This window comes from Coenobita brevimanus, chromosome 5 (assembly GCF_032717465.1).
Source record: "Coenobita brevimanus isolate Jiangsu-jjx chromosome 5, ASM3271746v2, whole genome shotgun sequence".
Lineage (NCBI taxonomy): Eukaryota > Metazoa > Arthropoda > Malacostraca > Decapoda > Coenobitidae > Coenobita > Coenobita brevimanus.
Genome location: NC_136958.1, coordinates 15849948 through 15876528, shown reverse-complemented (window position 1 = coordinate 15876528; position 26581 = coordinate 15849948).

Sequence of the window (26581 nt, the reverse complement as noted above, 5' to 3'; positions counted from 1 at the left end):
CAGAACACGACTGGCAGCCATCGTTGTCTCATCCATGCCCCTAGCTCTACTGCTTGGTGAACAGAGATAATGGGGAAAGAAAGTGAAAGAAGGGATGACAGAAGTAAGAGGTGGGGTCTATGTAGTTAGGAAGATGTGGGTGAGGAGGAAAGAGGGAAATGGTGGAGTGGCGAGGGGAAATAGGTGCTGGATAACGCAAACCAATGAAGGATAGGTCGGGGAAACGAAATTGGGGGCAGGTGGCAAATAGGAAGGGTACAGGTTGGAGAGGTGGGTGGTGGTGATGGTGGAGGGGATAGGTATGAATAAAAGGGGAGGGGCAGAGGACATTAACTTGAAGAAGAACAAAGGCAATGAGGGCAAGCGGGTGTTGCTCTAATGCACCTATTCTTAAAGCCTCTTTGCCCTGACTTTCTTTTCTTTATACAGCGATTTTACTGAATTTTGGACATATTTTTATTTGCTTGGAGTGACGTTTTGTGTTATTTTTCCTTGCAATTTTCAGGTGATTTTACTGAACTTAAGATTTTTTACAAAGTAGAACAACGTCTTTTGTTGTCTTTATATATATATATATATATATATATATATATATATATATATATATATATATATAAATATATATTTCTTATTTACTAGAGGGGTTTGATTTCACGTTCATTTTTCCTTTCGTTACTTTGGGTTTAGCTGAGTAAAATGTCTGCTATACTCTTTTTACTCACCTTTGTCCTAAAATTGCCACCTCTAACTCTTTATTGTTTATTTGTTACACATGAGTAGTACAAGAATATAATGCTAGTCAAGAAAATTTTTCTGGAAAGGATGAAGAGCTATAGTATTTGTTTTTAGCCATTGACCTACGTGAAACAAGCAACATAATAAAAAAAAAATCTGGACCGAGCCATTGAGAAAGAGTTATAGTAACAAAAATGCAACATGAAAAAGCGTCATCGTATCCAAGTGGTTCATCTCTTTAGAGTAACGTCTCCTACATCAGTTGGCTGCTGCCCTCTCCTCCCTCCTTTCTACCCCTTCTTCGTCTGATTCTAAAATTTGGTTCCTCAATTAAAGATATATTTAATCGGATTCTTTAAGATAAGCAAACCTCCAAACAGTTACCCATGAGCACGGATCCTTTTCTCGTATTTTTTTTTTAAACAATCGCAATGAATAGGTTGTTATGTCTTTGTTAGCTTTATAAATGAAGGCAAACCATGTATACCAGCAGTCCTCCACACAACTTAGCCTTAATAATTAGACACAGGAACAGTGGATGCAAGGACTGTATGGGTGAGGATGAAAGTAGGTATACAACCGTGGGCGATTGTGTGTGTGTATGCGCCAACAGGGGACCGAGCGGCAAGAGCGAAAGATGAGTTTTGGACAAGTGCAGAAGCATGTATGGACAAGTTTTGAGGAGCGAGAGAGTGTTTTTGATTGGAGACGTGAATGGCAAGGTTGGGAATGTACGAGTGGATGGAGTGGTTGATGAGTGGGGTGTGCCAGCTGAAGTAGATGGGAATGGTAGTGCTTTGGTGGACATCTGTGCTGGTAAGGGGTTGGCAATATCCAACACCTTCTTCCGGCATAAGATGATCCACAGATATACATGGAGGGTCATGAGGAGGATGGATGGTGAACATGTTGAACGAAAGGCAATGATGGATTACGTGCCTATGGATGAGCGAATGAGAAGACAAATGTTGGATGCAAGAGTGTGAAGAGGGTGGGGGAATGGAATCTCGGACCATCACTTAGTGATGGCCAAGGTAAGGCTGCAAAGCAAATGGGTGAGAAGACGAAGGGGAAGACAGGAGGAAACAGCTCCTGTAAGAAGCGTGGAGAAGTTGCAAGATAGTGAAAAATGGCAGAGTATAAGAGCATAGTGGAAGAATGATTGGGAAGGTATGAGTTAGAGCAGATAGAAAGGGTGGAAGACGTATGTAAGATATTTACAGAAGAGATAGGCGCAGCGTGTGAGGTGGTGTGTAGAGTGAGGAGGAGATGCAGGGGTGTGCAAGGGATAGCATGGTGGAATGATGAGGTGAAACGAGCTGTGGAACAAAAGAAGAAGGCATATGGAGAATGGCTAGTGAGTAGAGGTAGGGGAGAAGATGAGAGAGAGAAGAAAGAGATATATGTGAGTAGCAGAAGGGAGGTGAAGAGATTGGTGAAGGAGAGTAAGAAGAAAGTGGATGAAGAGTTTAGGAGGAATCTGAGTGTGAAAAGGAGAGAGAGTAAGAAATTGTTTTTTGGAAGGAGGTAGAGAAATTAAGGCAGTGTGAAAGGGGAAATAGCAGGGGAGTGAAAGATAGGAATAATAGATTGATGGTGGTGAAGAGAGAGAAAATTGAGGAGATGGAAGGAGCACTTTGTGGATTTGTTGAATGTTGAGAGTGAGAGCAGTGCGAGTATAAGTGGGTGGGGAATGGCTGGGAGAAGAAGAGATGAGAGAAGGGAGAAAGAGATCAGTAGGGCGGAAGTAGTGGAAGCAATGAAGAAGATCAAGATGGGAAAGGCCTCAGGAATTGATGGAGTGTGTGGTGAAATGCTGAAGCATGGGGGTGAGATTGTACTGGAGTGGATATGGAAGTTGTGTAGATTGGCTTGGGAAGAGGGAAGGGTTCCGGAGGACTGGAAATCAAGTATAATTGTTCCTTTATACAAAGGAAAAGGGGAGAGAGAGGTATGTGGTAACCATAGGGGTATTTGCCTTGTTAGTGTGACTGGAAAAATATATGGTAGAATACTCATTGATAGGATTAGACATATAACAGAGGAGCTAGTTGGAGAAGAACAAGGGGGATTTAGGAAGGGAAAAAGGTGTGTAAATCAGATATTTGTTCTAAGATTTTAGTGGAGAAGTATCCAGAGATGGGAAAGAAAGTGTATTCAGACTTTATGGACTTGGAGTAAGCTTGTGACAGAATAGATAGGCAAGGTATGTGGAAGGTATTAAGAACATATGGAGAGGAGGGGAAATTATTGAATGATGTGAAGAGTATGCACGAAGGAGCTAGGGCTACGGTGCGAGTGGATGGTGAGCTGAGTGAGTTCTTTGATCTCAATGTGGGACTGATACAGGGTTGTGTGATGTCTCCACGGCTGTTTAATATATACATGGATGGGGTTGTAAAGGAGGTGCAAGGTAGGACAGTGGATGTAGGGGTGGCCCTAATGAATGAGGGTGAGCTTTGGAAGATTCCGGTGTTGCTGTTTGCTGATGATACAGTATTGTTGAGTGAAGAAGAATGGGAGTTGCAAGGTTTGGTGAATGAATTTGGGGGAGAGTGTAGGAAGAAGAATTTGAAAGTTAATGTAAACAAGAGTAAGGTTAAGGTGTTCGCGAGGAATGAAGTCAAAGAATGTACAGTGAGATTGGATGGTGAGGATATGGAGAATGTGAGTGCATTCAAGTATTTGGGTAGTGTGATGAGTAAGAATGGAACTTTGGGGGATGAAGTGCTTGAAAGGGTACAACACTGAAGGAAGGTTGTTGGTTCACTGGAAGCAGTGATAAGAAATAGGGAAGTGAGTATGGAAGTTAAGAAGTCACTGCATGACAGTATTGTGATCCCTACCCCGACGTATGGGAGTGAAGCATTGACGTTGCTAGAGGGGAACAAGTCAAGAGTGAGAGCAGTGGAAATGAGTTACTTGAGAGGAGCATGTGGAATGATATGGAGGGGCAGGTTGACGAATGAAGAAGTGAAGGAGCGTTGTGGGGCGGATGTAGATGTGGTTGAGTAGATTAGGAGAAATGCACTGAGGTGGTTTGGACATGTGGAGAGAATGGAGAATGAAAGACTGACTAAGAGGGTGTATGTAGGTGATGTGGAGGGAGGGAGAGGGAGGGAAAGACCAAGGATGAGGTGGAGGGATGGAGCTGAGACGTATATGAGAGAGGGGACAGTGAGTTGGGGGGAGGGTAGTCAAATGGTGGGTGACAGAGTGACTTGGAGGCGTTTTGTCTGCGGCCACCCTTTGCGGGATTACGGCGTTGGTCTATAGACAGATAGACAGAGATAGGATTCTAAATGTCTGGCCGTATTTGGTGCTGGCAGCGATCAGCGCGAGCAACACGGCCTCATAGGAAATCGTGGATGCGAACACCGTCGGAGTCCAGAGTGACGTGGGATCTGAAGGATTCTGGATCATATTTACGATCCACTCCTCGTAACTCATGGTTTGATATTAAAGAAAAATAAAAGACATGGGAGGGGGGTTCTGTAATATCATTTTTATGTCCTCCATGCAAAAACGGAAAAGAGCTCAAGATAATTTTCACTCAAAATTAATAATCTACAATCTCAGAGTTGCAACGGAGGATTACTCGTAAATTTGTTTGTGAATCCACAGCCAGGAGCTAAACAGAAAGGTACAATCGCGAGCCAAACCTTCTGTTCATTCTCCAACTCTGCACCCGGCTGTAGGGAAATTGTAGCCAAGAATTCACATTAAATGATAGCATGTTGTTGGCAGTTTTGAGCTTTTTCTAGAATGCACGAGAAACAGCGTCATTAGGAAGTGTTGGAGCTTTTCCAGACTGAGGGAGTAACAGTGTCATTGTACAGTGCTATTCATGCAACAGAACAAAAGCATCGATCTACCAAAGGAACACTGAATAACATTAACTCGTTCGATGTGACCCCTTGCTTTGTGCCCCCTTCAACAAAGTACAGAGATACAGAATGAACAGGAACTAGAATTAACAAGTGTACTTTACCCAGAATGTCTCCAGATCCAGAGTTCCGATCCCGAAGCCATTTTAGTTGGTGATGGTCAATCGTATTTAGACTGGATGGATGACTAGGTGTGTAATCAGTATCCTAAGATTCAGTTCTACCTCATAACTAAGGCTCAATGAATGTTAGGCAACCAAAATTTAGTACTCAAGTTGCAGGCATGGCTCAATTCTGTCAGGTGAAAACAGTCCAAGTTGAGCAGACAAAAAGATTCAGTTCCACCCCATAACCATGGCTCATCGATATTCTTGCTACCGTAATTTTATTTCAACTGTAGAAGTGGTTAACGATAATAAGGGAAGCAAAAATCAAGTGAGTTTGAACTCTTACACTTGCACATTATAAAATACGAGTATAATAAAAACGTGATTAGCTATTGTTAACTTAGGTACAGTAGTGAGTGAACATGAAAATAATAATACTTAAAACTCGATAATTTTGAAGAAGCCTTCCTTTGTCTTTTAGGTTATTAAATGGAACACACTAAGGACATATTGCACAAAGTGAATTTAACCTTTTAATCCGTTGGTGCTTTGTTCCACTTTTTCTGGCAATGCACAGACGGTTTTGTGCGGCTTAGGAGATATTTCTCCTACTGGAGGAGTTTAATATAGTTTTCATTAACCTTGTTACTACTAGAGATCCTTCCCAGCATGAATAATGCCATCTGATGGTGGAGTGAGTAGAATGAAAAATGTGACATCGGACCGATATCGTTTACATTTACTTGTTGGATATACAGCTGAGGATATGAATATCGTTCCACTTTCTTCTCGGCCAGGTATGAAACGCACAATATTTTGAAAGGTTTGTTGAGCTCCAAATTGTCCAAGAGACTTTGGCAGGTCATTATTCAGACTTTGGCAGGTCATTGGTCACTGTTTCGTTCATTATTTTTCGAAATGAAGGGCACTGATGTTCATGTCCCCAGCTGTACATACTAATCACCAAGTGAATTACGCCAGACAGAGACAGACCACCTAATAATTTTGTAATACCATTCCTCTCATGATTTCTCTTCTTTTATTCCTTGACCAGACGAGTTTATTCAGCTCAAAAGTGAGTCATGGAAGCCTGAAAGTTATAATACAGTCTCACTCCATTTCAGGGACATTGGCTTGGCGGAAGGGGAACAAAAAAAAAAAAAAAAAAAAAAACTGGACATGTGGAGACTATGGAGAATGGAAGACTGAATGTAGAGGTGGGAAGGGGGAGGGGGGGATACCGATGATGAGACGGTGGGATGGAGTGATAAGGTGTATGAGAAAAAGGGTGGCAGGAAAGAGGATGGCATGGAGGCGATTCGTTTGTGCCCACCCCTTACGGCTTACGAGATGAAAATGTCTGGCGATGAATAGTAAGACAATTAACTTGATGGTCTAGCATCTAAATGTTAATTCTCTTTCTCCTCAGCTGTGTGACGCACAGGCAACACGTAAAATTATGATCCTGATGGACCGTATTGTTAGGACCGAGAACACAAAGACGTGAACCCCCCCCCCCAGTTTTTTACCATAGTTTCAGAAGCATGTGACAATTGTACATCATTTTCGACCTTGCTGTATCGTCCCTCAATACGCTTTGTAATGTGGAACGCAGGCTGGTCACATCTATTAATTACAGGTGTTACATTTAATGATTGTCAGAAATTATGGGCTTGCATACACTTTTGCTTACTCAGTTATATAGTACGGAGATAACTATACTATTACGTAGGAGATAACTATACTATTTTTACTCTCATATGGTCAGAAATTGCCTCCTCTTCATTATGAATGCTGAGTTGTAGCAACAAACACTAGACTGTGATACAACTCATGAAGATATTCCAAGCATTGTAATCATAGCCGTAGAAATGATCTTTTTTGTCACTGGAGTACGTTATATAAGCTACAGAAGGATGAAAATCTTGCCCATGTTAACTTCAAAGCCCTGTAGATGTTTCTCTGTCATGCAGTGCCATCAGGCAAATAGGCTGGTCTGATATGCGTTATGACCTAGCCTCGGTTTCCTACACTTTAAAGGGAGGTAGTACTGGGTTGGCTCCCTCCAGAGTTTTACAATAAATCTGTCATAGGATGGTGACCTCAAACAGTGGCAGCGATATAACTGAGCTACCCCATTGCCTGATTATAAATGTGTCCCTCAAACTGCATCATAACTCCCAGGAAAAGGACAGTGAGCTACAGGAGGAAAGCATCTTCAGCCAGAAGTCCATAGGGTTCACATTCAGGTGAACGGAGACGTTCCATCAACCACTCGTACTTCTACTGCTGCTGCTGCTGTTGCCTCAGAGTCTATTTCTACACAAAAACAACAACAAGAACAACAACAACAACTACTACTACTACCGCTGCTACTAGTACTACTACTATACTACTACTACTACTACAACTACTACTACTACCACCACTACTTATCAAATGGTCAGTATCTTCCTACATATTTCGCTTCTGTCTAAACACTCCTCCCTACCCTCTTTTACTCCACCCCCTTGGAAAACATCCTGCTGAAATATCTACATATGTTTAGTAAGTTGTGAAAATGAATGATCCGGCATATTGACATCAGGTTATCGGTTATATGTCGTAGAAATTGGATTGTTACGGCATTAAATCGAAATACGAGCACTGTGTGTCGTGCGATTTTATTTTTTATTTTTTCAGATATCTTAGGAGGCTATTTTAAAGGAATGGTACTAGTTTGGAAAGTCATTAGAATAAAGAAGAAACTGAGCAAATGCAGTAGGTCTGCACCATAGACCTACGTGGAGACCTTAAAATGTACGTTGGAAAATTACCGGTATGGGAGGACAGATGGTTTTGTTTAAACATATATCCACCAGAACAACAACAACACCGGCACCAAAATAAGTACACGTCGTTGTTAGATAGCTGTCATCATCCAGCACACATGAAATTAGATGACCAACTGTATGTCCCCATCTGGGAGCCATCACACCCACTTAAGCTTTACTCAAGACCTGACTTGAAAAACCTTGATTTTACTGGACGGCTGATGTACCATTGAACTGTTAATTTAATAACCAGAATATCACACTTTTCTTGATATATCTTCCGCCTGGGGACGAGGGTGAGTTTCAGTGTGGCGAGTAAAATCTTGGAGTATTTGTCTTAAAATACATAACACGTCAGCCTTAGTTTAAGGATTTATCAACAATTTCTTTTCGTTTTCTTTTTTCCTCTCAGACGATGTGGTATTTATGTGTATAGAATATACATAACTGCAAGATGCATTTCTAAGTAAAAGATATGAGATTTTTCTCCACACCATACTATGGAGACTTACTCTATATAACAGAATAGTGACATTCCATTATTTCAACATCTCTCGCTTAAAATTTGGCAGAGTTGTCATTTGGTCATATGACATCACACACTGTTTTCCTTTGTTTGTTTGTTTTTTATTATTCACACACTGAAAGGGATTTATGAGATCAAAGGTCAAAACACATCAGTGCACAAATTTTTGGAATCTATGGTCTTGTATGTTCCTTGATAATCATGACAATTTGCAAAACAGTGTTAGTGAACTGTGTGTGTTAAGACCACCCTGCCCCTCGGGAATGTTGGCAGTCTTTGACTGGATTTGCTACTACCTCGATTGCGATGAACATTAAGTACACACACACACACACACACACACACACACAACGTCCCCTGGCGATAGTCAGCAATAAATCAGTCCTGTGTCCGTAGCGTGTCTCTTATCACATGAGAGGTAGCCCCTTAGCACTGATACATGTCCTGTCAGTGCAAACAGCTCACCCATTTTTCTCGTATTGGACGTTACGGCAGACACACACACACACACACACACACACACACACACACACACACACACACACACACACACACACATACAGAAAGAGAGAGAGAGAGAAAGTGAGAGTTTGTATTTTTTGGGGGGTTGGGGGGAAGACATTCATTAGGTGGATGTCAGAGAATCGAGGTTAAAGGGGCACAGGGAGTCAGACGGTAGAGCTATAGGCTCAGTCACGCCAAGCTCAGTTTGCATGTGTATTATCCACGTGTTGAAGGGGTTATTGGAGGCTGTTTCCGATTCCTGCAATTCGAAAAGTCTGTAGTAAGCTAGATAAAATTGTTCGAAGATAGCGAATGCAATAACATATAAAATGCCCCATCGCACTGAAAGAAACGAAGGCGAAGGGAAATCGAAACTTTACAGTAAATATGGCTTTAGTAAGCGGGTGTAATTCATGCATTTTTGTCAATGCTACGTGTGCTCCTGACAAAGTTGCACTTTATTTTTTTTTGGAAAGTCCCAGTGTTTCATAGCGTCTCCTGAATATTTATTACATGCTCATCACATTATTCCCAGATTCATCTTAACAGGAAAGCACTATATGAGCAGAGAAATATACCAGGGTTCCAGCAGCTTAAAAAGGTTGGCCATGGCCATCGAAGGGTAGTGAGAGGTGGCTGTGAAACCAGTGTTGCTGATTTTACAGTACTAATTACTTCTTTCGGGATTATTCCCTTGATACAACCTTTCTTTCTTGTTCTGACGTGATACAGTAATACCAGTGACAATAACTTGATATTCAACAGAATCGCTTCATCATGTAAGTATTGTGTGTCTGGATTGTGTTAACTATGAGATGGAGATAAGAGTTTTGAAGGCTTGGAAGATATGTGGATGGATATGTCGCCCCTGTTTACAAGTCACTTGATAGTTATATTTAAGTACTTTCCTATTCTTGCTTCTGGATCCTTCCCACCCCGTGTTAAGCGATAAGGACAATGACGATGATGATGATGATGACCTCCAATTGCATAGGGCTTTGACAAAGGTGCAGTAATAACAGTAACAATAGCGTGCACTGTTAAACGATGCCTGATCCTCAATGCAGTAATATCAAACAAAGGATGCTGCGACGAGGACATATCCCCACTAGTTAACGATAGTTTCTGAAGCATATGGTGATGACAGCACATGTTTGACCTTATTGTATGGCTACTGACTACACTCTTTGATGTGGGATGGTGACTGACCACATCTACAAATTACAGTGATTCTAATCGTGCAAATGATCATAAAAAATTATGAGCTTTCTGTGTAAATAAATGATATTACCGGCGACCTGTAACCTTCTCGCTGTCCCATGTTACTAAGTATTTTTGCACTGACATGTAAACAACGATATTTCGGTGTCTGCACTGCTGAATTTCGGGGATCGGAAACACAAAACATTCGATCAAATTTTTATCTTGTACAGTCGTCCCAATACGTGATGGCAGAGTTTCAGATTGCTTCGGTCACTCTGCACTGCCGTACGTTCAATGAAAATAGTGAATATAAGGTAAACATTCAATGCCTTCATCAGGTCATATAAAATAAATTATATATTATATTGCGTTAAGAATGATGTAATATGAATTACAGGAAGCAGTGATATTAGAAGTTAATAGTTACCTTTCCCAATTTGAATGAATGTGAAATGTATTACTCCGCGCGCGGTGGGCAACAAGCCTATAACTCCGTGTTCCTGATTTGTTTCCCAGGATACAGATGCTCTAGTTTTGAAGACCAGTTAAGGAAATTCTAGTGACTGTAATACACTGCCTTACTTTCAAATGCTATGGTGATGATCCAGCTACAATAAGGATGCCATAACAATAAAATTATTCTTCGTAATGATGCCCTGCCTGCGGTAGCAGGAAGACCATACTGCCTTTTATTCCGTCTTCCTCTCTCCAGTAATAATTATAATTAGCAACTTTATTCCCAGTTCATGCAAAATTATTATTAGCTGTAAGGAGGTATGACAGATTCTGCCTTTTTCTCTTACACTAAGCAATAAGCAGGACCAAAACTTGAGTTCATAAATTCTTCCAATGCAAAACCACGCACTTTCTACTCCATCTTTTAATCTTAATATCTGTCTTTTTAAATAAACAGTAATGTCCTGCTGAACAGAAAATGCTGATTTGGAAGTTTTGAACTCAATTATTTGTTTATGAACCTCTGCATTTTACTACTCTCGCTAATCGATTATGCACTGAGGATATCAGACTATGACAGTAGTTAGCATTCTCCAAGGAGCTCCGACTCTAGGCAAACATCGAGGTTCTTTTTTTATACTTCTTTCACCGACAGCCCTCTGGCTTATATTAAATAATCCGGAGATTGATGGAAAACTGGCCAAAGGCAGTGTAATAACTGCATGTCTGCGAGTGAATGTTATCTCTTTTCGTGCATGTTGATCAAAATATTTAAAATAGCTGACTGGCTTAAGCCGCCTTCCCGCTTTCTGTCGTCGTCCATGGAGACATTGGAAACGGAAATAAACGACTTTAAATTATTCCCTGGTACTGTAACGGAAATTATTTTATAAATAATAATTACTAATTTTTATTGTTTATTGAAGCTCCCTTTTGTTCAGTCTTACGCTACTAAAAAATTATTGCGTGTTACCATACTAGATTTGAACTCCGCAAATTATTCCTGACTGTCCCTGAGTTGTGAGATTTCAATTAGTTTCGTTTAGGATTTCCTATTATCGTAACTAACGAACTGCTTCCTACAATTTTGATATATACAGGTACTTTGGCATTGCTTTATTGTTTTTCGTAACAATTTTACGTATTAGGTTTCACCTCGTAGAGATATAAGCAAGAGTATGTGCACTGTCGCTGACCGAAAATTTCTGGATCCTCCGCCGTCACTTCTTAGGCCGACTGTACCACAGCTCTGTTTCAGCTATAAATGAAACGCCGAGAACTCGGTCCCCGAACTAAAAACGCAAAGTGTCGTTCCGTATGTCTCCACCAAGCCTTGCGAACGGACTCACCAAACAACCTCCATGGCCTTCTTAGCCAAAGTTCATCGTCCCCTCCTGTCGAATCACTGAAAAAAGTTTGGTCGAAATCCGTCGAGGGATTCAGGAAATAACGCGCCATCAAGGATAAACAAAGTTGACTCCCATATCACCCTGACCTTTGACCCCGTGACGTTGCTGACCTAAACATTTCATTGTCCCTTCCTACTGTAATGTCAATAAAAGTTTGATCAAAATCCGTCTAGGGGTTCAGGAGATTTCGCTCCCACAAGGACAAACTAAGTCATCAGAGAAATTACCAATATGCCGGGAATCGAACCCGGGACTCTCAGGTGAGAGCCAGGCAGCATACCACTACACCTCGACCAGGTAAAAGTTAACTCACGTTGTCACAATCTTGTAACCAACGTCCCTCCGCCCCCACTGTGGGCATCAAGAGGATGAGTTAACCCCCTGGCACTCGGGCAAGTAGATGCTTTTAATCTATCCCTGTGTAAAAAAAAAATACAGGTTCTCTCTTCATTCTGACTTGCCGTAAGTGTTTGGGATAGATTAAAAGCATCTACTTGCCCGAGTGCCAGGGGGTTAACTCATCCTCTTCATGCCCACAGTGGGGGCGGAGGGACGTTGGTTACAAGATTGTGACAACGTGAATATTTTATCTGGTCGTGGTGTAGTGGTATGCTGCCTGGCTCTCATCTGAGAGTCCCGGGTTCGATTCCCGGCATATTGGTAATTTCTCTGATGATTTTTCCTGTGAAAAAAATACAGGTTCTCTCTTCGACAAACTAAGTCTTCCCCTATGACCTTGACCTTTAACCTAATCGGTTCATCATCTCGCACGGCATAACCACCAAAAGTTTGGTGGAAATCCGTGGATGGCTTCAGGAGCTATCGCCCCCACAAGAGTTGTGCGGACACACGGACCCACGTACACACACACCCAGCCACACAACCCATGGACGGAAAGACCAAACACCTAATGGTTCCTCCATCCTATGTGGGCGGAGGTAATAAAAAAAAAAAAAAGACTGAAAAATTATTAATTCTCCCTTCATTGTCCATTCTGCTAGATTCAAACCTAGTTAGTTTAACATTTGTCTCACCGTAATTTAATACCTCTTTCCCAGCACTCTGAGGTGAGTCTGTGTGGTATGAGACAATTGCAGACAAGACATCAATCCACTTTATATTCGAACTAATTTGAAACCCTTATTAGTATTCTGAAAAATGTGTCTTTTCCGAATATCTTATCACCAGCTTTCGAAAGATATTACTCACTGTCGTGTTTCTTGTGATTCCAAAATTAATCAGTATTTATTTTTGCAACTGTACAAGCAGGGAAGTGAGACTCATCCTGAAGTCTGGCGAACTTATCGCTCACTAGCCGAACTATCCGAGATAACACACCAGCCCAACTAGGATTTAGGATGTGTTTCCCTACTTTGTAACATCTCCAGTCTGATGACGTATTTTTCCAGTTTAGTCTTGGCTGTGCCAGATTTTTTTTTTTTTTTTACGATTTCGGAAAAACCTCTTGTAATGAAGAGGATAATGAAAACTCTCTTTAACCAAGTTCGACATGTTTCTCGTAAGGAAAATCGAATCACCTAAAGATGGCAGAAGTAAAATAATAAATATACTTCCTCTGGTTGGAAAGGTTATATATATATATATATATATATATATATATAAATATATATATATATATATATATATATATATATATATATATTTTTTTTTTTTTTTTCAGACAAAACTGGGATCAAAGTAAACTCTATGATTGTAGAATATTCCCTATATGGGTTTCCCCATGGTACACAGTCTGATTATTAATATTAATAAATAATAATAGTAATAATAATAATAATAATAATAATAATAATAATAATAATATTATCATTATTATTATTATTATATGCAAAAAGAAAGAACTCAAGGCTGAAAGCTGCCTAATCTTTTCCCATCCAAAGAAAACCGGTAAATATAAAAGAGCTAAATTGAATTTCCTGTTATTTCGAGATGCCTGGACAATATAAGATCAAGCACTTCAATCCAATGATGTATTTTATAATTGATTCCTTATAACTTTAGGCGAGTCTTTTCAGCCTTGGAAAGATTTTTATAAGCCAAGGGGTTAATAAATGATAAATGTAATCCCATCTGTGTGAAAGGTGAATCCTAGGTAAAATTTAGCTCGACTGAAGAAAAGAGAAATATATTTCTAAACACGTCATCAGAGTAGGTAAAATACTGAAGGTTAAAGGAAGAGGAAAATACAAGTTGCATTTTCGTTCTCGCTTCCCCCAGCCATGTAGTCGTCCTTCTTATTTTATCATGGGCGAGATCCAAAAGGTGATTATTTACTTATTTATTTTATTACTATTATTTTATTGTGGGAGAGAAACGGCAGAATAACTAGGCAGGTGGGGGAAGAACTACTGGAAAAAAAAAAATCTGGAAAAAGCTCCCCACGAGATAAAGAAACATGGTGGCGGAGTGAGGAGGTGCGGGAAAGAGTAAACGAAAAGAAAGAGGTGAAGAAGAGATCTGGCAGAACTGAGAATAAAGAAGAAAAGAAGAGACCAAAAACAGCAAATGAAGCAGCCCAAAAAAGCGGTAGCAAGGGCAAAAGCAAGTGCAGTGGACCAGCTCTAACAGGACTTGGAAACACCGGAAGGACAGATCTTTGTGTTGGGAAAAAGAAGGAAATATCTATGCTTTAACGGAGAAGATCAGGGAGATGTGAGTTTGCCTGGAGAAAAGTTGAAAGCAGTTGAGACATTCAAGTATCTGAGCTCGAATATAACAGCTGACGGAGGACTGGATGCACAAATTAACCATGGGATACGGGCAGGATGGAGAAACTGGATGGATATGTCAGGAGTGTTATGTGATAGAAAAATCAGTGCAAGAGTGAAAGGAAAGTATATAAAACGGTGGTAAGGCCTGCAATGATATGCGGTTCGGAAACTTAGCCCATAAAGAAGTCTCAAGAGAGAAAGTTGGAGGTGGCGGCGATGCGGATGCTGAGATGGATGAGTGGGGTCAAGAGAATGAATAGGATCAAGAATGAGAGAATTAGTGGAACGATTAAGGTTGTGTAAATCTCAAAGGAGGTGCAGAAGGGACAACTACAATGGTACGGACATGTGATGAGAAGGAATGGAGACTATGTGGGTAGAAGAGTCATGGGCATGGAAGTGGAGGGTAGACGGAGAAGGGGTCGGCCGAGGAGACGGTGGATGGACTGTATACGGCGAGATATGAGGCAGAAGAATGTAGCAAGGGATGCATATGGACACAGAGGAGAATGGTGACGACTAATCATACTCCGCGACACCATATAAACATAGACAAAGCTGCGGAGGAAGAAGCAGAGGTCTCTTCTACGATATTAATTCTCTCACCTTCATTTTTCTCTATAAATCTTTTTGTGAGTTCAAACTTTTCCTTATTAAATTGGCAAATATATCCATGCTTCTCTCTCTCTCTCTCTCTCTCTCTCTCTCTCTCTCTCTCTCTCTCTCTCTCCCTCCCTCTGCTCGGTATTCTCCATCTCCCTCCTTTCCTCTCTCCGTACCGCTCTCCTCTCTCTGAAAGTACTGTCTGAAGTGGTCACTCAAAGCATATTAAACCATTTCAGTACGAGAGGTTTCCCTTTACGTTGGTAGATAGTAAAAATTTCTGAAAACCAGATTCACTTAACCAGATGAAATTTTTCGTACCTTATTACTGCAAGTTTCTGATGCAGTTATGGAGTTTAAGAAGAGCTATTCGAACAGGAGAGTTATAGCCTAAATAACCCCAATCATGTCCTTGTATCCTTCACACTATGAGCTTTATATCCTGAATATTGCAGAAAGAAAATTACGACATCAGAATGAACGATTTAATTACCAGAAATCGGAAAAATTTAAATGGACTTTGGTCAAAGAAATTGTTTATAAAACCTGGTCGATGCTTATCATAGCCTGAACAGTTTGTACGTCAACTATAAATCATTACATATATTCTGTTTTGATCTGAGTCACATAATCTATAAAGTGCCTCCCAACAGCAGTTCTTCAGCAAGGAGTAAGAGCTGAGAACTGATAGAGAAAAATGTGGGTGGAAAAGCATTTGACCAAAACATTTAGCAACGAGTGGTGTAAATGGTGGAGTCGGACTGTGTACATGCCTTTGGTACCTCTGGGATCTGTGATGGGACTTTTTGTTTATATATATATATATATATATAGATAGATAGATAGATAGATAGATGGATCGATCGATAGAGAGATAGGTATAGATATAGATAGATAGATACAATTATAGATATGGCCTCTGTGGTACAATAGTAAAGTGTGCGTTTTCTTACACTGAAGAACAAGGGTTCGCGCCCCGCCAGGGTAATAAACTTTGGGAGCGTTTTTCTAGCCACGTACTGCATTGGCGGACATCAGGGGTGCTGTGGTTGAACAAGTGTCGCATACTACGAGTATAAAGTATGCTTGCACCCAGTCGGCTTGCGCGGGCCGATTACACTTGGGTCACAGACTATACACACATCCAAAGCCACTCCAACACTTCAATACACTTACAAGCATTTCTCACCCTACATACAATCTCTACCAGACAGCCTAAGCCACTTGGTAGAGATACATTGGCTGTATCGTCCTCGCTTCGGTTGAGATAGGCCGGTCCTGCAGTGGATACTAAAACAGCTGATGAATTGATATATATATATATATATATATATATATATATATATATATATATATATATATATATATATATATATATATATATATATATGTTAGTGGTAGGTGGGGGCGCTCACCATCCACTCACTAGATGTAGTGCTGCTGTCGGGTGTCTACCCTTTCCTCTCCTCCATCCTTCTTTCCTTCCATCCTCTTCTGTCTTACGTTCCTTCATTCTATCCTTGTCCTTCTGCCTTCGGGTAACTTTACACTCCCTCTTCTGTCTTTCCTTCCTTCATTCTATCCTCTTCCTTCTGCCTGTGGGTGACTCTGCACTGAGTGACAAGCCAAATGGTTTCCTGTACACCAGGAAACCATTCACTATGCTGGGTGGTAACCATATAACCAAATTTTTGGCACCTGGTGGTTTAGTGGGTAATTATTGCGCTCCAATCGGATTGAGCCGGTGAAGGTTTATATCCAAGGGATGGTTGGGGTTGATTGCTCATGTAATGCCACTCAGGGATGAGTGAGACTGGTCACTCTCATCTTAAATGTCGGAACCAACTGCCTAGCCCCGGGGCTCCTCATGGAGCAATGTAGGATTGGATAATATATATATATATATATATATATATATATATATATATATATATATATATATATATATATATATATATATATATACTGTATATATATATATATATATATATATATATATATATATATATATATATATATATATAAATACTGTATATATATATATATATATATATATATATATAAATACTGTATATATATATTATATATATATATATATATATATATATATATATATATATATATATATATATATATATATATATATATTAATATAGGTCTTTGTTATTTTGCAACAAAATATTGTTTCTAAAATTATTTGAAGCAGCATGTCAATCAATCCTACTTCATGAGAAAAGTATCCAATGGAAGTTTCAATCCTTTCGTAAAAGGTTTAAGTGTTAGGTAACGTTTATGAAGTTTGAAAAATACTGTTGCAAATAACTTGACAAAAGTATATTTTCACAGCAATGGTTAACCATTTTTTGCGTCCATATGGATATTCACACATATAACATGTCTACTTCAGTGTATATCTTCTATTCTACTCGCGCATAACTCAAAAGAATCGTATTTTACCATATTGCCCTATAATAGCAAGTTCCCCTTAGTTGCTATTTTCGAGTATAGTCGGCAGTGCTCTTCAATTACCTGGAGCATGCATTGCATCTGATCCTTCTTTTGCGTCATTCCTGAGCTCGTGAATTCTGTGATCATCGGAACGCCACGCTCAGCAGTATTGTTAAATACCATGAGACTACCCACGCATGCCTTTCCAGCCACGTAGGAGTCCGATTTCGGCCATTATTCTGGATCACCTGATAGGAAATCAGAGCCAAATTCCAGTTTGTAAATATTTCCTTGATCTTGGTGGTGAACAGCACCGGAAGGGTTTTTCCAGTTGCATCTGCGGGAACAGTGCAGTGGAATTGTCTGTCTTGACTCTGCACTTGCCAATAATTGCAACCATTTTCCTTTTATCATCAAACGAAAAACCTTTGGCAAATACTGACAAGCCAACTTTCATTTCCGACAATTACCATAGGTGGCTACCATCATCCACTCACTTGAAGTAGTGCTGCTTACTTCTTCCTTAGCTTTTATCATTCTTTTTCTGTGCCTTCCCTACTCTCTTCCTATTTCTCCCATCTTTCCTGTCACTTCTTATTGCTTTTCTTTCCTTTACAGGTGGCTTTACATTGAATGACAAGCCAAATGGTTTCCTGTAAGCCAAGAAACCATTTACAATGCTGGGTGGTAACCATATAACCAAACCATACGTGCTTCCTACGTGTCAACAAGGGGGTTGGTGGAGGGTTAGTGCCCCTCCCCGTAAAACAAATAACTCAAAGTCAAATGGCCAACCCCTTGTGGGATTATGGCGTCTGGCAGTATATAGTAGATGGATAGTTTTCAAACACCATTATGGTAGCATCTCTGATGATAGTAGTTTGCTGAAGCCGAAGTTTCTGCAATAAATTAAGGTCCATACGTTGAGCAGCTGAAAGTTTGTCAGCAGTGAATCAAACTCGAACGTAATGCTGGACGACAAACAAAGCAGGTCGCCGATGTTGTTCCAGAAATTGTCTGTCTGGTTTAGTCTGCGACTAGTAGACTGGCAGTGGTATCTCATTTCATTAAACGGCTGCCTGAATAGCCACAGCTTTAAAGCATAAATGTCCTTTGCCATTCATCTGGCTCAACGGACTGCTTCTAGAGCCTTGTACGGGGGATCCATTAGGCACTTCTCCCCAAAACACCAGTGTTAACTCGAGTAGTTCCTCATAATCATCTTGAGACTGCTGGAGGCGGAGTTGTTGCTGAGTGAATGTTAAGACGTCGTCTCACCATGGTTCAACCGCTAATTTCATTCTTTCATCTTTCAGGAAAGTTTGGAACTCATTCTGGTGAGCCTTTGGCCAAAACTCCCTAAATTCAGCGAAGAAACAAATGTTTGGACTTCCTGGTTTTTCCAGAGCCAAAAAATTGAACACTGCCCCAACACAATTTATAAAATGTGACGTCTACAAGCCAGATGTAGAAGATTCCTTTGCAGGATCTGTACAATCTAATCCTTAGGCACATTCCGGCTTTCCCTCCAGTATTCACTGCTGTTGTACCAAAGCACAGGGACTTGATGTGATCCTCGATGTACCATTCTTTTAGGACTGTTCTAATAACCACTGCCGTCGGTTCTGCTTTCCCATTAACGATTTTGGGGACTGCCAAAAGTTTCGTTACTGCATCACCACAGACCAAAGTCAGTAAACGATCAACGACATCCCGGCCAGTCAAGCCAGAAATGAGTTTACTGTCCCAAAGAAGAGTTAGAGGAATAATGGCACAAAATTTTAGCTTCCGTTCTGCAGCCAAAGCTGTATGATGAGCATTCCGTTCCCTTCTGATAGTGCCTAGGCTGATAGCCGGCTTATTCATACCGTGGCCATGATAGGATGCTAAAGGTATTAGGATATGAGCTGCTCTCTGATCACTGACTTGAGTCCTGTCGAGAGCCGAGGCCACCTGGCCACTGACAACCACAATACGTCGTGGCCGTTTGGTAGATGATCCTGCTTCGTGGAGAGGTGATGGCACGAATGAATCTTAAATGTCTGACTCGGGACTGCTAGGGATGGATACGGATTCAAGCTCCACCTTTGCAGCCAAGGCAGCATTTTCTACCATGGATCGCTTCTTCCGATTTTTACGTTGCTCCAGTTGTTTTTCCTTTGCTCTTTCCTGCTTGCACCATCTTCATCAAGCAGAGTCCGTCACGGTGGGAGATATCATAAAGCTCATGTAGATGTTTTTGGAACCGTTTCTTGTCTTCTACTGCTTTTGCAGAACTTATTGTTTTGCTTTTCTTCAACTTCTTGTGCTTATTGTGTAATTTCCTAGCCTTTACAAGAAGATGCAGTAATCAATAAGTGGAATCTGGCTTTATCCCAGATTTTTGCGACTTGTTTCGCTGTGAAAGTCATTCAAGCCCCCAAGATGATGCTTGCACATGATTTTGGTATAGGTATACGCAGGACACCTCCCTCCACCCGCCGCCAGATGGGGACATTGCCTTACCCCGCATGACCTGCCCCCCCCCCCATGCCACTGTCTTGGTAATTCACCTGTTACCAGTGACCTGACCAGTAAAGACATGTTGCGCCATGGTGCGAAATTCAAGGCAAGAGTGATTCCCTAATTGATGACGATGTGGAGGACAAAGATTACGTGGCGTTTGAGAAAGAAACAAGAAGTGATGAGGAGGTAACGTCGCCGAGGAAGGTGCACTATGTTGATGTGTTCATTGAGTGAAGCAACGCTTATATCGCCTATATTATTGTGTGAAATCCAATATATTCTTGTACTACATATAAATTCGTACCAAATGAACAAATATCTACCGATTCTGAGTGGTTTGCGATAGTTACCAGTACACAGAAAATGCGACACCCGCAGCGTGGCTCCAGAGAACATGGTAGGCTAGGGTGTGTTTGATTCAAGGCTGCTGATTGGCCACCGATGATGTAATCTACAGCTCTTATTTTGACACATATATTTTCAAATTACAAGCAATTTAAGCAGCCAGTCTAGATGTGGAATAATTTCCCAAGCTAGGAAGGTCAAAAGTAGCTTTAAAAGTTTACTGTTATCAAAGAAACTTGAAGTTCATTATAAAGTTTCATTGAATGATGAGTGACGTTTGAAGTAAATTATCCACCCACTGTGTAAACCCATGTCCGCATGTTGCACTGCATGCACCCACAGTGTACATCAACGTCCGCATCTCGCAATATAATAAGCACCCACAGTGTACACCTACGCCCGCATGTTGCACTACGGTACATGCCTGCAGTTACTTAAGTGACATCATCGGCAGCCAATCAGCAGCCGTGGATCAAACACACACTACTTGCCCCATACACCGCAGCTGCACGGGTCAATCAAATAGACTAGTGTTCCTGTGAGAGAGAGAGAGAGAGAGAGAGAGAGAGAGAGAGAGAGAGAGAGAGAGAGATCCTCTCTTGTTTTTATCTCCTTAGTGTCGCCAACGCTAAACTGGCATAGAAATAAGTACAATCAGTCACCATACTCGTGCTCATAGTATTATCTATAACATTCAGATTAGCATAAAAACACTGTATGCAGTTAGTCAACATGGTCATTTAACTGGAAAAGCGGAAAAGTAAACCATGTCTGTAGTATATCGTGGAGAGGAGAGGATGAGTGAAATGCTTACAATGACAGCCTCTTTGTTACACAATATGGAGAGGCAGATGAGAGTCCAGTTCGACTAAACATAATGAGCCGGGCTGAGTATCTCACGTTGAGTACCCGAATGAATAGGTCCTCCTGCCTCTCAACATGGCTCTTTACCCTACTTCCTAGCATAGTCACCAAAGTGGCTTTCAGCTGACATACATTTTCCTCGGCTCCTGAGGAAAGCGCTATAAGAGACAAGGAACTACCGAGCACCTTAAGGCACATGCTGTAGTCAAGGATGCTTCGTCATCCCTTCCTACAGCTGCTGCCAGTGAAAGTACCCTGCCACATGTGGCAGAAAGCAGTAGTGCTGTCTCTTAACCCTTGGTGAAGGACGCACTGCTAAAGGAAATTCCTGCCACCACTTCCGACCGGAAACAGCCGCACTCTTCCAGCACCAGGCTCTTACAAAGTTTAGTTTCATCTGTAGCTACCCCTATAGTTCGGCTGAACTCTTCAGTGTAATTCTGGTAATTACGTTCAGTTTAAGCGGATTTTTACATTAGGGCATGCTCTTATTTCAAGGTGTACCGCGCCTGTTGAGGCACCTATTATTGGTACGCCACTGACAGGCTGTAAACTTGTTAGAGCCACTGTCACCATAACCTTCCCCGTGGCAAGGGACTCAAAGCAACATGTCAAGTACATGAGAAGGACTAAAATCACCATTAAAGAGAAAACTCGTGTGTCAGCAGATTCTTAGTGGTTACCTCTTCCATTAGTATTTGAACTAAGCTCAAGACAGCTTGTGACACCTTCCTGCATCAGAGGTAGAGTGAGAATACTGCCCATCTGCAGAGAGCAGGGACGTCCAACAGCAACACTGCCGAGAAGGAAAGTGCGGCGTCAACCTCCGCCACTCTCGTCCCACTACACAATATGATGCAGAGTTCCTGATGAGTACTGTGTTTTGTAATAAGACATAATTTGGAGACTACTCCAGTAGGTAAAGCTTAGACAATATTACTTTGCGTTTCCAGAGGACAATGATGCAGAGCATTTAAATATTTACCACTTCACTTCAATGTACTTACTTGATTTTTCTGAGGGCCTTTGGAATGTAGGGGGCTTACTCTCCACTCACTCGATGTAATATTACTGTATATTTAGATACCTTAAGTGACAACCCAAAGAGGTTTCTGTACCCCTGGAAGTCATTTATTACGTTGGACGGTGACCATATAAACTACACATGGACGCCTGGTTGTCTGATGGGTTAATTTAGGCAACTGAACTGGACAATGCTTGTGAGGGAATAAGTCTGAAAGGTACGGTAGTTTAATTCAACTGCTCAGATAATGCCTCACACAGTGATACACAGATCACTCACCTTAATCGTTTTAATTTGATTGTTCATTTTCAAATCATGTACCTAGTGCAGCAAGACAATATTGTTCAAATTAGAGCAACTCATATCTCAGAAATTAAACTGCAGATATTTTAATATTATGGGATAATATTTTTGGAAAATAATCACTTCATCAAAGACTTAATGGGAAGAATGAGCTTCAAAGATAAGTGAGTCACAAAATAATCAGCTCAAGGAATAAAGAGAAGAGAAAAAAATATGCTTCCTCTTCAGTTCTGTCTGCCTCCTTATAAAGATAAAAAAATTATCAACTCGGTTCACTGAACATTTGTCTTCTTGCAATCTCAACACGACTGTTTATTTTAGTTCAGCGCAAACGGGATGATATATTCAGTTTGAAGTAAGGACTGCCATATATTTTCAAACGTTTGATTATTTTTTCCAAGCTGCAACAAATATGTCTCTGGAATATCAGTTGGAAGTAAAAAACATAACAAGAAAATAAAATTAGAGCAAATAGTTTCTGATAAAAACACCGAAAGTCATACGAGATGTAACATTTACACAGCTGCAGTTTTGGAACATTTATATTACTTTCATCACACACTATATATACATATTCATCTATCTATCTACCTATCTGTCTGTCGATGGACAAATAGATGTCATCACCATCATCATCATCATCATCATCATCATCATCAGCAGCAGCAGCAGCAGCAGCAGCAGCAGCAGCAGCAGCAGCAGTAGCCATTGCAAGTCCACTGCTGAACAAAGGCCTCCCCCAATCTTCTCCACGAATTCCTTGGCTGAGCCAATCTCTGCCGTGGTTTGCCTACAGACTTCTGTATCTCATCTCTCCACCTCCTGACTGGACTTTCTCAGCTACGCCTTCAGTCTCAGAGTCCAGTCAGTCAGCCTCTTGCTCCATCAGTTATTCCTTATTCTTGTTACATGACCTGCCCACCTCCATTTCTGTTCTTTTATAACTACTTTAACGTCTTTGACATTAGTCTGCTCTCTCACCAAAATTGATCTTTCCCTGTCTCTTAAAGATATTCCCAACATTGACCTTTCCATTTCTCTTTTAGAACGGGTTAGTTGATTTTCCATCTGTTTTGTCAGTTTCCAGGTCTTACAACCATACGTCATAGCCGGAATTATGCATTCGTTATATACTTGTTTCATACATCTTCACAAGCTACATTTTATGATGTCTCTATGTTTACCGAAAGCTTTCCATTCAACTTTAATGCGTCTTTTTATTTCGTAATCATGGCCTTTTGTTAGTTCTAGTATTTGCCCCAAGTAATTGTACTCCTCCACTTCTTCAGAAATTTATTCACTTATTCTGTTGACACTTTTTGGTATCTTTGGATTAAACATTAGATTTACTCCAGTTCATCTTTAGTATTACTTTGAGACTTTCACTGTTGAGGTCATTGTACATTTCTTGCAATGTCTGTGCTGTTTCTGGGATTACGCTTTTCTCCATCTAAGTTTACTCCTTTGTTTTTGCAGGCTATCTTTCTGAATCTATTTTCTATGCCCGCTGTAATTATTCTTTCTTAACCCTCCGCTTCCCAACCGATTTTTCACCACCGCCCCCCCCCCCCAATGCTGGCAGATTATCGATTTTTTATTTTTTGGCTAAAACCTCCGCTTGTTATGAGAAACATTGGAAAATGCCCCCGAAAGTACTCACCTGAGCTTAGAAGTGGTCTAAATAGGTGACCCTTTAAACACCTGGTAGAGGAGGATGGTGATGGTTCGGACATTAAAAAAATATATATATTTATAAAAATTCAGGTTTTAGCAGGAGTATAATCTGGTTTATGTTAAAATGTTGCCGTATCATTTGGCTCTTTAGGTTGATAATATGAAATTGTTAGCTCTTTTCAGTTTTAAGCTATAGTTAACGAAACACAAGTGATTAAATCGTCCGAACCATCCCTACCAGTGGTGATGGTTCGGATAGTAGGGTGGGATGGTTCAGCCATATGTATTACTCAGCATATTCTTAAAACTATTTGAGTTATATTGGATAAAAACAAACATTTATTAATTCAAAGAAAATTCATTTTCCTAAAATACAATATTAAACCTCAGAATTTCAGATGAACTACAGCACTTGATATCTGTTAGAAAATATATATATTTTATAACTTAAATAACTTTCACCAGATTTATTAATAAATGACTTAACCTCTTACTTTCTCCTACAAAATTATGCATAATTAGCCTTCTCTCTCTCTTTCTCTCTCTCTCTCTCTCTCTCTCTCTCTGGAATATTGACTTCACTTTTCACATTCCAGGCCTTATTTCAGACGGACTAGCTCAAGACTTTTAATGCATATTGTAGCCTGCAAAACTGAAATAGAAGTTGTAATACCCCTTCCTTCTTTTAACATTTTGAGGAATAGGTTAACTAACCAAAACTATTAATATATATTCCCTGATAACTATTAAGAATGGTATTTCACTATGTGTTCAAATATAAATGATCAGAAGTAGCGTTATCATTTGATAAGGTCATGACTTGGTAGTAGCGGAGGGATAGTTCGGACTGTCCGAACCATCCCCCTCCTCAACTGTCCGAATCATCCCGAATCTATGTAATTAATTGACGGGTATTCTCAAGTTCCACACGAGAGCGTTTAACATTCGTTTTTCATAGCAATATGTTCTACATGCAACACAGATTCACCCTGATCATGCAGTGTTCGATGCTTGGTATATTCGTAAAGGTAGAGCTTACGATATACACTCAAATCATTACATCGGAGATGCAAAAAAACATAAAATCTGACCTGCATAAAAAAGTGAGGCGTTTCTAGCTTGGAGGTTCCGTGTGGTCGAAGTAAACAACTCCCTCACTTTCACGCAAGATCACACGGACCTAGGTCCCATACGTTTCTTAGGGAATGCACTGTCCAAACCATCCCACTGTCCGAACCATCACCGCCCTCCCCTACTATATCAAAGTTTGTCCAGGCAATACGAACTTATGCAGCTTTTATTCAGTTTAGGCCAAACTTGAGGTAAGGGTTGAGGGATGCGGTTCTGAGAACAATCTGTCATAGGTGGAGGTCACAGGCTAAGGTTCAAGTTCAACCAGCGCGTTTGCGTGAACAAAATAGCAAAGAAAGTTCTTTTTTGATGTGGATCAGGGATGGTGAATGGGTCGAGGATCATCCAAGAAACTGACCTAATGCTTTTAGAACAATAGGTCAAAGGTGAAGGTCACATGGTATGATCACTTAAACAATTTTTTTCCGATGTAGACTAAACTTTGTGGAAGGGCTCAGGCTAATTTTTTTTTTTTTAAATATTCGATTTTGAGAATAATTAGCCAAAGGCCAAGGTCATAGGAAAAGGTCATGTTTCAAGGTCACTGGACAAAGTCAACAGATTTAATCTGGCTTGAACCAAATTTGGTGGAAGGATTGGGCGCTAAACAAGAATAAAGTAATTAAGCTTTTAGAGTAATCTGTCGATGGCAAAGGTCACAGAAGAGTATCTCTTGGTTTGGAGATACTTTTCTAGTTGGAGGAGTTTGACATAGTAGCATAACTGAGCCCCTGCATCACTGAACACCATTCAGAAGGTGAATAAGTTGACTGGAAGGTGCAAAACTAAGCTAAAATTTGTCAATTAACTCAAAAGGTTAAAGCTTCATACCGTCACACTCCAGCCACCCCAACAGAGACGGACAGACAAAAACAAACAAAACACTAACAAGCACACTTTTTGTGTATCAGTCTAGCTATCCATACATCTGTCTGTCAGTCAAACAGACACACTGTATATCTATCTTTTTATCCATCTAACAACCTATCTGTTTAGTCATTCCGTCTATCTATCTACCTACTGGTCAAACAGTCTCTCTGTCTGCCAGTCTACCTAACTGTTTCTAACGCCTTCTCACGAATAAACCCATTTCCTCTCTCACCGGGCCTGCATCTCTCACCTACATTCACTCTCTTCCACATTCTCACCGTACTCATCTCACCTACAGTCATTTCAATGTAATGTCCAGCATCCAGTCAGTATCTTCTTACTGTGTTTACTGACAATCACTGAATGGCAGGAACGAAAATAAGATGCACAGGAGAAAGAAGACAAGTGGAGGGATGATCGCGTCATCTTTTCTAACTCAACA